Raw genomic sequence first — 12,742 nt, forward strand, 5'->3', positions numbered from 1 at the left:
CTTTTCAGCAAATAATAATTAGAAAGTTGAAGATTGCCACATCAATTGCCCACATTCTCACATGTCGAGTAGAGCCAATAGAACCCCGAGACACAGACGTCCAGAACAATACTTTATTATTTATTAATGGCCGGTGCAAAATACTTGTCAGAAAGCTAAAAAATAGTTATTCTGCATAGAAATGTAGGGGTCCTCGGCCTCTCTCAGTGGAGTAGAAAAGCTAATGGCCTCTCCTGAAACATGCCCGTAGGGGGTGATCATAAAGTCATGCATTTATGCACAAATACGTTCTGTTCACACCGGACCCGCTGCCAGCCATGCTCCTAAATCAAACAAAATAGCCCTCAAACTTTCACTTGTGCTTTTTATTATGGGCCACTGGACCCTGGAAGTGTTCTCTTCTTGTTTTGCATGATTTCCTCGATTTGAGTCAGGAAAAGACTGAAAGTGTAATCAGTGACAATTGTTGCTGTAATAATTACAATTAGTTGCTGGGCTTTCAACAAATGCACAAATAGAGGCTTTTTTGTTAACTGTAAAGCATCTTTTGTTTGAGGAAAAAATACAGGATTATCGTTTTTGTAGTTGTTACTCTGAATTGATTATGCAGATGTGCGTGTGTGTGTGTTTGAGGAAAAGGAGAGCGTTTATAGAAGAATAGCAGGACTGAAACTTAAGAAGGAAAGAACTGTGTCAAGGTGGGCTTTCTTGTTCCCCCTCAACAGCAGCATTAACAGCTGCAGACCCAGGGAGTCTGTGTTTGTGTTGAAGGTGTGTGTGTGTGCGCACGCACATCCAGGGGGGTGACTGGAGAAAGAACAGTTCTTTTGGCTTCCAAATGGTTAATGCAGCTCCGAAACCCCTCCTATTCCCTCCCACTTCTACCGCTGTCTCCACCCCCTGAGTATCGGATTGACAGAGACTCGGCCAATAGCGTGTGCCGGGACCAGCCATGCGTGACGGGGGCTCCATCGAGGACTGCAAACTTCCCAGTGCATCAGCAAGCCTCTGCGAACAGCACAGACTCCGCGTGAGCGAGAGAGAGAGAGTGAGAGAGAGAGAGAGAGAAAAAAAGCAGCAACAGCGCAGAGTGTTAGAAACAGAGATAATCAGACCGCATGATGCTTCTTTAACCTCTCTGTGACCAACCGCGTCCGTTGAGTCAGCTGTCATCCTGCGTTTTTCATCTTTTATTTTTCTGGGGGGTGTTTTCACCTTGAGTTTTCGCTCTACAGTGGGAACACCGGGACACAGATCTTATATGTGCCGCACGCAGGTCTGGCTGCCGTGCATGTGTGAGTGTGTGTGAACGGCTGTGTGCGTGTGGAATGGGAAAAGGACGTTAAGTATTCTGTGCTGAGTCTTGATGACCCTCTACAGCCCTGGAGTGGGGGGTTCATTTTAACCCTTCAGGTCATCACTGGAGGAGCCCTGACCAAGGTAACATCTGAACACCACCCCCTTCCTCCCCCCGTCAATGCATGCTCATATATTGTACTGTTCTGCTGTCCGATTCTTGTTGCGCACACTGCTTCTCTCACACTCTTGTCTGATTTCTCTTTGTCTTTATCTTAATGGTCTAGACATGTGCTTGTGTGCTAGTTTGCGAGATCATTTAGTGACTATTGAGTCTAATGTATCTGTTGTAGTTCTGCAATTTGAATTGTTTGAGTCCTAAAATCAGTCAGCTATTTTGAATTAGACAGAAATACTAAGACACACACTCCAAAGCTTTATTTTGTCATCACTGCTTTTATTATGATTTTTTTTTTTTTTTTTTAACAACACTATTTGCATTCAAAATTAATTGTCTCAAAAATAATAGGATGCTACAAGGCAGTGCGTCATTTCTGAAAATCACGTCCTCTGTGAGCCGCCTTGATCGCGGTGCTTCTGAACACACTCTCAATTAGCCGATTCGTTTACATGCCCTTTTGCTCATATTTTCCCTCTCAGTTAATTTTTGATTAGCTTCGAGGGGGACAGACAGGGAGCGGAGGCTTGTGTGACTGCTGCGTGCCGCCGCTCCACAATAGACATTTACAGTGCTGCTAATTGGAAACAGCTTCAGCGTGGAATTTCTTGCACGCTCTGCTACCTTTTCAATTGAACCACTCGCGCTGTCCGCTCGCCCGGCCCGCTTGATGGATGGCGATAGATCTGATATCCGCACCCTTCTGAAAAGTGTAATTACAGGTTTTGGTCAGAAAAGCCTTTGATCGATGTGCGGATATGTGCAGGATAGTCATTTAGTTAACACTCTTGAGAGTCTCACCACTTTTTGTTATCTCCTTGTTTGTTTTTCCATTGTATGTGGAAGTGAGTTGCAAATGTGTGTGCGAGAGTGTGTTTCGTTGCACATTCATCTGCTGTGGCTTAAGTTCTCCTGCACTTTTCAGAACGTCAAGTGATTTTTGAGTTGTGGAGCTCCACACGTAAAAGCGAAATGAAGAGGAAAAAGTGGTCCGCTGTGTGTATCAAATGCAACGCAGAGCCTCTGACCCCAACGCCATGAGGAATAAGCTGTCAGATTGGCTATTGAGTCGGAGGCCATGTGCGGAGGTGTTTAATGTCCCTTTTGCAGCAGGCGTTAGTGTATGGTTCCACTTTAAACCCTGTATCAGGCTCACATCTGATTTATGATCATGCTCGTCTCCTCTGATTCCAAACAGAAAACTGATTTGGGAGCAAAAGGAAACGGATGGTTTGATTATTTTTTTGTTTTTTTATTCTTTTTTTCATGGGAGAAACATAACAAAAGAAATGGAAAAAGCCATCTTCTCTTTCTGTACCCCCACCCTCACTTCATACTCCCGTGTCTCCCTATTTCTCTCTCTGTCTCTTAAAAATGTGGTGAGATCTCCTAGCAACCAGAGGAGGGTTTTTTTTTTTTTTTTTGCCTTGTGTGATATATGTTCAATGTGTGCAGTAATCTTGCTGATGGAGTGCATTACTGGAGATGGTGCTATTACTCAAAGAATAAAAGTTTAAATTACCTTTGATACCAGCCAGTAATATAGGCTGATTTACTGTGCTGTAAAACGAGCCAGGTCACATTTTCTTATCCATATATTTTTTTGTTTTATTATTTTTTATTACGTGATGATGATGGAGGGTGTTTTGGACGTCCTAGGTGGGAAGCGGATCGGGTCATTGGGAGCCCGTTTGAGCGGGCGCGTGTCTCTCAGTTGCTCTTTTAAACATTACCAAGCCTCATATTTAATTCATGCAGGGAAAAATTGGTTTGGGTTGAGGCTGCGCATGTGGCGCTTTTAATGGAAAAATAAATTTTGCGGTTCACGTCTCCGCCCTCCGTCTACCTTTCGGCCTTCTTTAAGATTTCTTCAGAAATATGTTTCTCTCATTAATGAGGGGGTGGGGGGGGATCTGAATGAAACTTAAATGAATTGCAGCATGTGGGATATACAGAATGAGAGGGAGTGATTGACATTTTTTGTACCAGCTACTCTTTCGTCATAAGCGGCCCATTCTATTTCCTTTTTCTTTTTTTTTTTGTCTCTTAACAACTATTAGAGCTGTCAGTTTGATTTTATTATCATTTTCTTTTTGCTTATTTTGAACAATAGAGGTTCATTTAAAAGGTAGATAATATAAGAATAGAGTATTGAGAGCAAGATGGAATAAAATATTTCGAAATACCCTGCCACAGAGAAAGAAACATAGCATCAATTACAAAGCGAGTGACTGAGACGTATAGATTAAGATAAATGAAGAGCAACAAGAATAGAGGTAGAGATGAGGTGTGTGTGTGTGGAATAAGCGAGTCTTATCTCAATGGGTGTCCAGATGGGTAGGATCTCCGTTCTGCTGTCTAAAAGAAGAAACATCTAGAAGAAGTCAGGCCCACGGCTGGACAGCAGAAAGGCTGAGGCACTAACCACTGTAAACCCAGATTACATCCCAGACACTATTGATCTGTTTTATTTTCTCATCACAACTCTTGTTTTATCACAGCCAACCACTCTGATAACAGAGACAAATCCTACACACACACACACACACACACACACACACACACAAACACTAACAAACCAGCTGAATTTGGTTTGTGGAAGTTTTGGAATTATTAATGTGGCAATCTTCACCTTCATATTTATTATTTACTAAAATCTAAACGCAAGCGTGCTCACTGACAAATCCATAGCAACTACAGGAGACAACGTCCTCAAATATTCTTTAGCTCGGTGCTCAAACAAGTTCTCTGAGCTGTAGGTTTTAAAAAATAAAATAAAATAATTTGAACTTTTATTAAGTTTTAAATTATTATTTTATTTTAATTAAAAATACCCTCTTTACAGGAATTATTTTACAGTTAAATGTATATTTAGCAACTGTAACAGCCAATATGCATTTAACAATCTTACATAAAATATAATTTAAACAAATTTTAGTTTAGGATGGTCATTTTATTTTATATGTTTTTGTGTGTTATGTTTCTGTTATATAATAAGTTATGCAATATTCCTAGGGTAATAATGTGGCTTTGAAGAATATATTTTTCCTTTTGATTCAAAGTCTTACTATATTTAGAATCAAACATGTTCTGTAGATTTTAACAAGTATTCAGTTAAATATCTTCAGGAATATCAGAGGAGATCTTATGGCGCTTCTAACCCTTTTATTTATTTTTTTATTGTTGTCCTAATTAAATCATGGTGACTATATTTTTTTGGAGAACACACACACAAACACACACACAAACACACACTCAGAGAGCCATACACACACAGATTAGATGTGTACAGGGTATATAAATTCACACAGATTTAACATTGAGAAAAAAATCTGTATATTCAGTTTTAACTTCTCTAAAATAATAATGCAATTAATTATAAAATGGTTAAATAAAAAATAAAGGTTAAAGAAATAAACAGATTATATAAAGATACATTTTGGTCCAGTGCAGATCAGCTCTTGCTCACCACTTAACATAAATACTATAACAATTATTTAATGGCACTTGATATTATTTGTAATTAATTAATTTAATTATTATCATCGTTGGTATCAAGTGGCGGTGTTGATAGACTATAGTACAATTCTATAAATATTTATTGTTTTTAAAGATGCAGAAGCACTGAAAAACAGGCGTTTTCTATTTTAGTTTTCCTTACGCTGTCCGCGATGGACTGCTGGTGTGTGTGTGTGTGTGTGTGTGTGTGTGTGTGTGTGAGACTCCGGTGTGCCGGGTGCTGGACTATGACAGAGTGATCAGCTTAGTGAGTAAGAGAGGCTTCTAGGCTGCCGGTAATGGCTGCTGAGGGAGAACGAGAAAGGCGATTCGTCAGCGCTGAATGAGGGGTCAGAGAGGTCAGGGTCCGGAGACACAGCTATTTGCAACAAATGCTTGTATGCACACACACAAATGCTGCTGTAGGTGGGACTCACTATATTAATCCAATTGTCAGTAACAAACAAGCTTGACTCTTGCAGTGCCAAAACAGGGATTTATGCTTGCTATTTCAAACTTTTTAACCTTCACATAGCGAAAGATAGTAAGAATGGCTGCGTAATATAAATTTTTTTCCTATTGATTTCTCCCCTGTTGGGAAACGAAGGTGGGTTTGTTCATCTCTGTGGGAGTTATCTGTTGTAGTTTATCTCTGTCGGTTTATATTTACTTTCAGCGCACAGAACTGCATGTGTGTATTTTTACTGGTCAGTGTGTTTGGCGTTTTTTTATTTTTTATTTTTTTTTACCAGTTTTGTTTAGATTGGCTCCATATTGGGCTTTTTTTTATTGTAAATATTCATAATATATCTGCTATTTTCTATAGGACCTGTAATATATGTGCAAATCCGGGCTCTGCTGTTGCCCCACAGTGGCGGATGGCACTGTAATGTGGAGTACCACAAATTGGTTTATTACCGGGGAGACGGCGGGAGGAAAATCTCTTTGTCAGCAATTCGACACCTCCGTTGGTTTTCAGCAGGTGACTCGGACTAACCAGATTATAGTATGTCCACTTTAGCCCCGATGTCATTTCTCTGTCTCCTGTCTCTTCAACTCTTTCAACACATGCCACTATATCTAGTGAGTATAAAGTATTCAATGGCTCATCCACCAAGCAGCACAGTCATGTATAATGAAGCAGAGCCGCCACGAAGCGAGACAAGCAAGTGTGTTTAGAGGTTTTTGAATGTGCCTGCTGAAGGCAGTAAAACAGATTACAAACGAGATTACACTGACACGGAAGAGGAGAGACGGCATTTCATAAGCATCCGAGCTACAGTTAAACGACTGTGGCCACACATCATTGTTCTCTCCGTTCCACGCTCTCATTAAGGTGATTAAATGAGCATTACTGTCAATGGGATTCAAAGAGAACGGGCTGGGCTGATAGATGCGACCTAGAACATCATGTTGATGCTATCTAGGGCACTTCTGAAGGGGGTTTAAGGGAGAGGGGAATGTCCTTTGCCTCCTTGTGTTAGCAAATCAGAATTCGCCACGGGGGGTTGAGGTGCGCACAGACGAGAGACCCTGTAGTAGGTAGAACGTCATAGATGGGCGGGAAACGTTACTTCTGTCCCTTACAGTCTCTTTTCACTCCAACGTCCATGATGTCAGATGTCAGAACAGAGCTCACGGACCATAATGGAAACTGAAACAAAGGTCATGAACAAACTCTGATCGTGTGTTGTGTTATAAACACTGTTTGAATGGGAACATATGAACACAGAATTTGCTTTAATGTGATGGTTTGGATAGGATAGAAAGTGTCTGGTTGTGGGTGTGATCTGGTCACACAAATATTAAGCAGCACAACTGTTTTTCTTGAGCAGAAAATCATCATATTAGAATGAGTTCTGAAAGATCATGTGACACTGATGACTGAAATAATGGCTGCTGAAAATTCAGCATTGCCATCACAGGAATAAATGAAATGTTAAAATATATGTAAAAAGAAAGCAGTTATTTTAAATTGTAATAATATTTCATAAAAGTACTGTTTTTGCTATTTTTATCAAATAATTGCGGCCTTGGTGAGCATAAGAGATTTTTATTTTATTTTATTGTATCGACCCCAAACCTTTGAACAGTATATGTATGTGATTAAGTATATTATCACAGTAGTAGCAGTTATCTTCATTTTTTCCCTTAATTACATAATATTATAAATTATGTAACTAAGGGAAAGAATTAAGTTAACTGCTACTACTAGCACAGGACGACAGGAAAGACAGGAAACTAACCTTAAGTTAGAGTATTTAATGAAGGATAAAAATAAGTGAGAAGTGTTGTGACAATAATAATGTGCCACAATCACAGACATTCTTTTATTTTATTTTTTATTTTTTGTGGGATTTGATTTCTCAGAGGATGCCTGATTTAGCCGAAAAACAGTAGGGAATTTTCTCTGTATTTTTCACCAAGGTTTTGTCTGAGAAAAACACAAACATGTTTTATTCAGATGGGATTAAAATCACAAAATGCATCTGTAAAACAAAAATGTACCTGACTAATCCCGTCCGAATAGGGATTGAGAGGTGTGATTATGCAATCCTAATATGAATTCTGGATAAAAACATGCCTATTTATTAAACTTTTATTAACGATGGTGTATTTTTTAGTAACACTAGTTTTATTAAAGTGTCTGGTCTTTCTCCCTCGTTCACTCTCCCTTTGTGCGTGTTTGTCCTTGTTGTAGGTTGAAAAAGTCATTTTGATAGTTTATGTGTGACAGTGAGCCAGTGGAACTGTAGTTAGTGCTGTCCCTCCCTCACTACCAGCAGCTATATAAATCAAACTCTCTCTCTCTCTCTCACACTCTTTTTCTTCCTCCCTCTCTCTCTCTCTCTCTCTCTCTCTTTCTCTCTTTCATCTTTTGTAGTAACATAATGCTGCGCTGACCTTTTTTATGTAGCTGGGTATTTATTGTTTGTTCGAACCTCAGTCAGCTCAGTTGGCTGGCAAAAAGGCATTGAAGCAGCCATTTTCTTAGCTGCATTTTTTATTTATTTTTTACATTTTCTCCCCTTCTCAAAGTGTTTTTATTTGGAATATCATTTTACAAAACAGAACCAATTGTAACGCCTCATATTGTGGCATATTTGATGTAATTATTGCAGCTCTATCTAAACACTGGTTATTTAGTTCTGACCACCATATAATTATGTTGCAGCAATTTACTTGATACAATGGAGAATGATAAAACCAATATCAGAGTGATTGGATTTTCAGAAAACAAAAGTCATTGCCTCTGGCCATTTTAGTCTCAGATGCCCGTTCTCTCTCTCTGCTCTGTTTGTGTGTGTGTGTGTGTGTGTGTGTGTGTGTGTGTGTGTGTACACACATACAGAGTATCTTTCTCACTCTCTTTTTCTTTCTTGCCATTTGAATTCAGCTGGGCACTCCTGCTGGTCCAATGCTGAAAAAGAGGGTCTTTTGATAGCTCCAGAAAAAGACCACTTAAATATTTTCCCCTTCATTAAAGAAAGCAGCCTCCATTTTAAAAGGGAAGCAAAAGATGGGTGGTAATGTTCTCCCATGTGGTTACCTCAACTGGTCAGCACATTTTGAGGTTTGTTCCACTTTGTTTGCTAATGTTGTTTGTCAGTGAGGATGAAAGTTTCTTACTGCTGCTGATGCACACAATATCACCTCCATTTATCCCACTGGCCTATAACAGATAATTAGACTGATGTCGGGTTCAACTAACCCTTATCAGACACTTTTCTTAAGGGGGCATTTACATAACACACATTATAAACCGTTGGACAGTGTTTTGACATGCAACACTTGTTCTGCTCAAATACAGTGTAGTGCAAGACATACTAGTGGTTTAAAGGAGATGTTTAAAAGACAGCTTTTCAGATTTATTTTTATTTTTTATAATACATTTCATAATAAATTAAGTTTTTATGATGTAATACAAATGTGTATATAAAATGTATACACTGCATTTTTTTTTTTTTTTTTTTATTATTATTATTATTATATATTTTACTGCTTAAGTTTTGGGTCAGTAAGATAAATCACTTATGCTCACCAAGGCTACATTGATTTGATAGAAAAAAATCCATAAAAAAGAGTAATATTGTTAAATATTATTACAGTTTTAAATGACGGTTTTCTATTTAAATATATTTGAAAATGTAATTTATTCCTGTGATGACAAAGTTGAATATTAGGCAGCATTACTCGAATCTTCAGTGTCACATGATCCTTCTAATCATTCCAGAAATCATTCTAATATGTGATTGGGTGCTCAGATATTTTATTATTATTATTATTATCACAGTTGAAAGTATTATCACACTTTAGATGAGGGTCCAATTCTCACTATTAACTAATTATTAACTACGACTTTTGCCTCAATAAACTGCTTTTTAATAGTTAGTAAGGTAGTTGTTAAGTTTAGATATTGGGTAGGAATAAGATATGTAGAATATGGTCATGCAGAATAAGGCAATAATATGTGCTTTAGAAGTACTAATAAACAGCCAATATCCTAGTAATATGCATGCTAATAAGCAACTAAATAATAGTGAGAATTGGACCCTAAACTAAAGTGTTACCAAAAATGGTTCTGCTGCTTGATATTCTTTCAGGATTCTTTGATGCATATAATTTTTTTTTTTTTTTTTATATATATATATATATATATAAATGTCTTTACTGTATCTTTTGTTTAATGCATTCATATACATATAATCTGGATTGACTTCAGTAACCTAGTAGTTTGTTGTTGAATGATGTCATTCAAGTAGGTGAGATGATGCAGAAATTGGCTGTTATCTGTTATCTTGTTTCTGAGCTCTGTGGGAGACTAAAAAATGAGGATGATGTCATTTCATGACATTTCTAGTCATGCTGGGCAAGAAATAATAACGATTTATAAGACCAGGGAGCAATCTGCAATGCTTACCATTTACAATTACAGTAATTGAGAATGAAACATGATTTCATGAATCTAAAAAGATAGTCTTTCAAGTTGTTTTTCCGAGAGAATGTTGAGGCTAAAGCAGCAGTAGAACTGGCTTTAATGGCTGCACTTGTTCCTTCTAAAATAGATTCATTTCAGCATAATTCATTACAGAAAATGAAGGCAAACAAACATAAGAGCATTTGGCTAGAATGAACATCACAACCCCATTGGGTTAACGTGTCCACAACTTGCTGCACACAGCTTTACCGCACAGGGTGCGGCAGAAAGTGTAGCCAAAAGTTTTCGCCCACACTACCCTACAGAGACAACCGCTGAATATTATCATAAACCCTCAATAGGAGTGAACACCGCATTTAACTAAATCTCCCTTTCCACATGATGAGCAACTAACCCTAACTCTAAGACTATTACACATTCACACTCAAATACACACGCATCCCCAAAATGCCTTTGTGGGGTGAGTAGCCGTTTTTTCCCCTTTCCAACAGCATGACGTTATTCTTGAAGTTATTGTTCTTGAAGATATTCATGTTTTGAAAGTAGCCTGGCATTTGGAGACAGTTGTTGGTGAGAAAAGAGGAGTGTGTATATGAGGTTTAAATCACAAATGTGCTGTTTCCTTCTGCATCATTAAGGGCAAATATTCTGCTAGGAATTAAATTTAGACGAGCAATTAAGCAGTGTATTTCAACCTTAGAAATGGGGTGGCAAGATCCCGGTATGAGTAATTGAATGTCATGATAATGGTATATATAATTTTACATATTTTTCATCGAAGAGAAAAAAGAAAATATATGTATATAATGTATATTTTAGATAATCTAGTTAATTCAATTCTTTAAAAAGAACGGAATGATTTTAAATTATTTTCTGTTTTAATTTGAAACTTCAATGTGAACAGAAAAAGACAGACAGATAGGTGGATAGATCACAAACTATTGCTATTATTAAAATATGCACGTTAATGCACAGCAAAGGCTTATCTAGAGACCAGCTGACCTTCTCAAGGTTGTTTGTTTCAATACATCTTCTTTTAGTCAGCAAATTATCTCTAAGGAAGAGGCATTCGTTATAAATAGCTTACAAGAGCATAAAAAAATGTGTATACTCTTTATACCACATTAATTACTGCAAGTCCGAATGCAGAGCTGACCGGTCCACCCTTAAACTGTGTCCAATGGTTTCATATGGTTGTTACTTGGTGCTGTACCTTTTTTTAACGTTGTAATGATTTCCATGTTGTGTCCTGTTAATTCTCTCCCTTAGTCCTCAAACGTGCATTGCGTTCCACTGATGCTGACAAATCACCATACTAGAATACTCTAACACTTCTATTTAATGGCGCCATTACACCACTGAATCTACAGTGTGAAACCCACTGTGACCAGTGTAGACAGATTTCCAAACAAACGGCTCTTCTGAGCCTGTTATTTTTAGTAAATAACTATAAATGTGTTTTTTTTTTGTTTTTTTTTTATGAAAAACATAGAATACATCTGAACAGTATCAATAACTGAATTAATGTGACATATTTACTGAACCACAAGTTATTACTTTTGTCAAGAACTGTTATGTTATGTTATGTTATGTTGTTTTGTTGTGTTTCTTAGGGTTCATGGGAATTACATCAGTGTATTAATGATACTGGTTGTACATTTGACAGATAGATAAACATTAAAGGGGGGGTGAAACACTCAGTCTTGAGTCTCTAATCTTGAGTACCTATAGAGTAGTATTGCATCCTTCATATCTCCAAAAAGTCTTTAGTTTTATTATATTTATAAAAGAAAGATAGGCTGTACCGAGTCTTTCCGGAAAAAAACGAGCGGCTGGAGGCGTGCCTTGTAGGGGTGGGCGATATAGCCTCAAAATGATATCACGATATTTCAAGAATATTTGCGATAATGATATTTATGACGATATAGAAAAAAAAGTTGACAATTTTTTTTATTACATTTATCTCACCTAAATGTTTGCTCACTCGTGTTTTTACAATTGGGTAATTTTGTTTTTAAGATTTTACACAACACAAGGAAGCTTGATTTCAATCTTTGAATTAAATTGAAAAAAGTAGCAAAAAATATATACAAAATAATAAAGATACAAATAAAGAGAAAAGTTTTTGGGTAGGTCTAACACTAGTATTCAGAAATGCTACAGAAACTGAATAAGGTAATCAAATGTAAAATAACACTGATAGTCCTGAGTCCTGACTAAATTAAATACATAGGATATTAATTCTGATTCCTTACAATGAAAGCTATCTTTTGTAGTTTTGACTAACTTACAACATTAATGACAGACATATGGTTGCTGTCACTTTTAGAGCTAGTGCCCGGATCCATTACTGTTTTCATGATACTGACTGTCACCAGAGCCCGTCTACGGAGAGCCTGTCCACTCCCTATTAAGCCCTATTGTACCGAATTTTGGTTGTAGTACCACCAGAGTTCCACTGGGGGCGCTCGCCATGAGTGCAAAATGAATGGGAGTCAATGGGGCTAGACGGCTAAATTTGTCTCTTTCACCCGATTGCCGTTGAGAAATCTCAGATCTGATTGTAGATTTTGCAAGTTCAACATGGGTTTTAGGTCGAAAGTTGAATGAACGAGTACTTATGTCGTTTTGATTTCTTACAGGTTGAGTTGTTGTTGCCCATAACTCGCTAGCATTCTGCTAATGACGTCAGCTTTCTGACGTCATTGACACTTTGAAAGACTTTTTTAAAGCAAATAAGTGACTCTAAAAAATCTAACACCCAGCAATGTGTAATTTCTTTGCATCTCCTTTCGAATACAACATTCAAATTACTAGACAAAAAATTATAT

At 37.5% G+C, this 12,742-nt stretch overlaps 1 protein-coding gene across 2 annotated transcripts in view; it reads left to right on the forward strand.

The window, feature by feature from the left end:
* Nucleotides 1–12,742, forward strand: part of tenm3 (teneurin transmembrane protein 3) — a 275,119-nt gene that overhangs the window by 112,858 nt on the left and 149,519 nt on the right. Inside the window, exon 1 of one of the 2 annotated variants that reach the window (XM_084399639.1) lies at nt 992–1,440. The exons of the other annotated variant lie outside the window; for it this stretch is intronic. The gene's annotated coding sequence lies outside the window, so the exon portion shown is untranslated. Of the gene's footprint in view, nt 1–991; nt 1,441–12,742 lie in introns of those variants that run through there. 2 annotated transcript variants of the gene reach the window in all.

Source organism: Rutilus rutilus (assembly GCF_951802725.1).
Source record: "Rutilus rutilus genome assembly, chromosome: 2".
NCBI lineage: Eukaryota > Metazoa > Chordata > Actinopteri > Cypriniformes > Leuciscidae > Rutilus > Rutilus rutilus.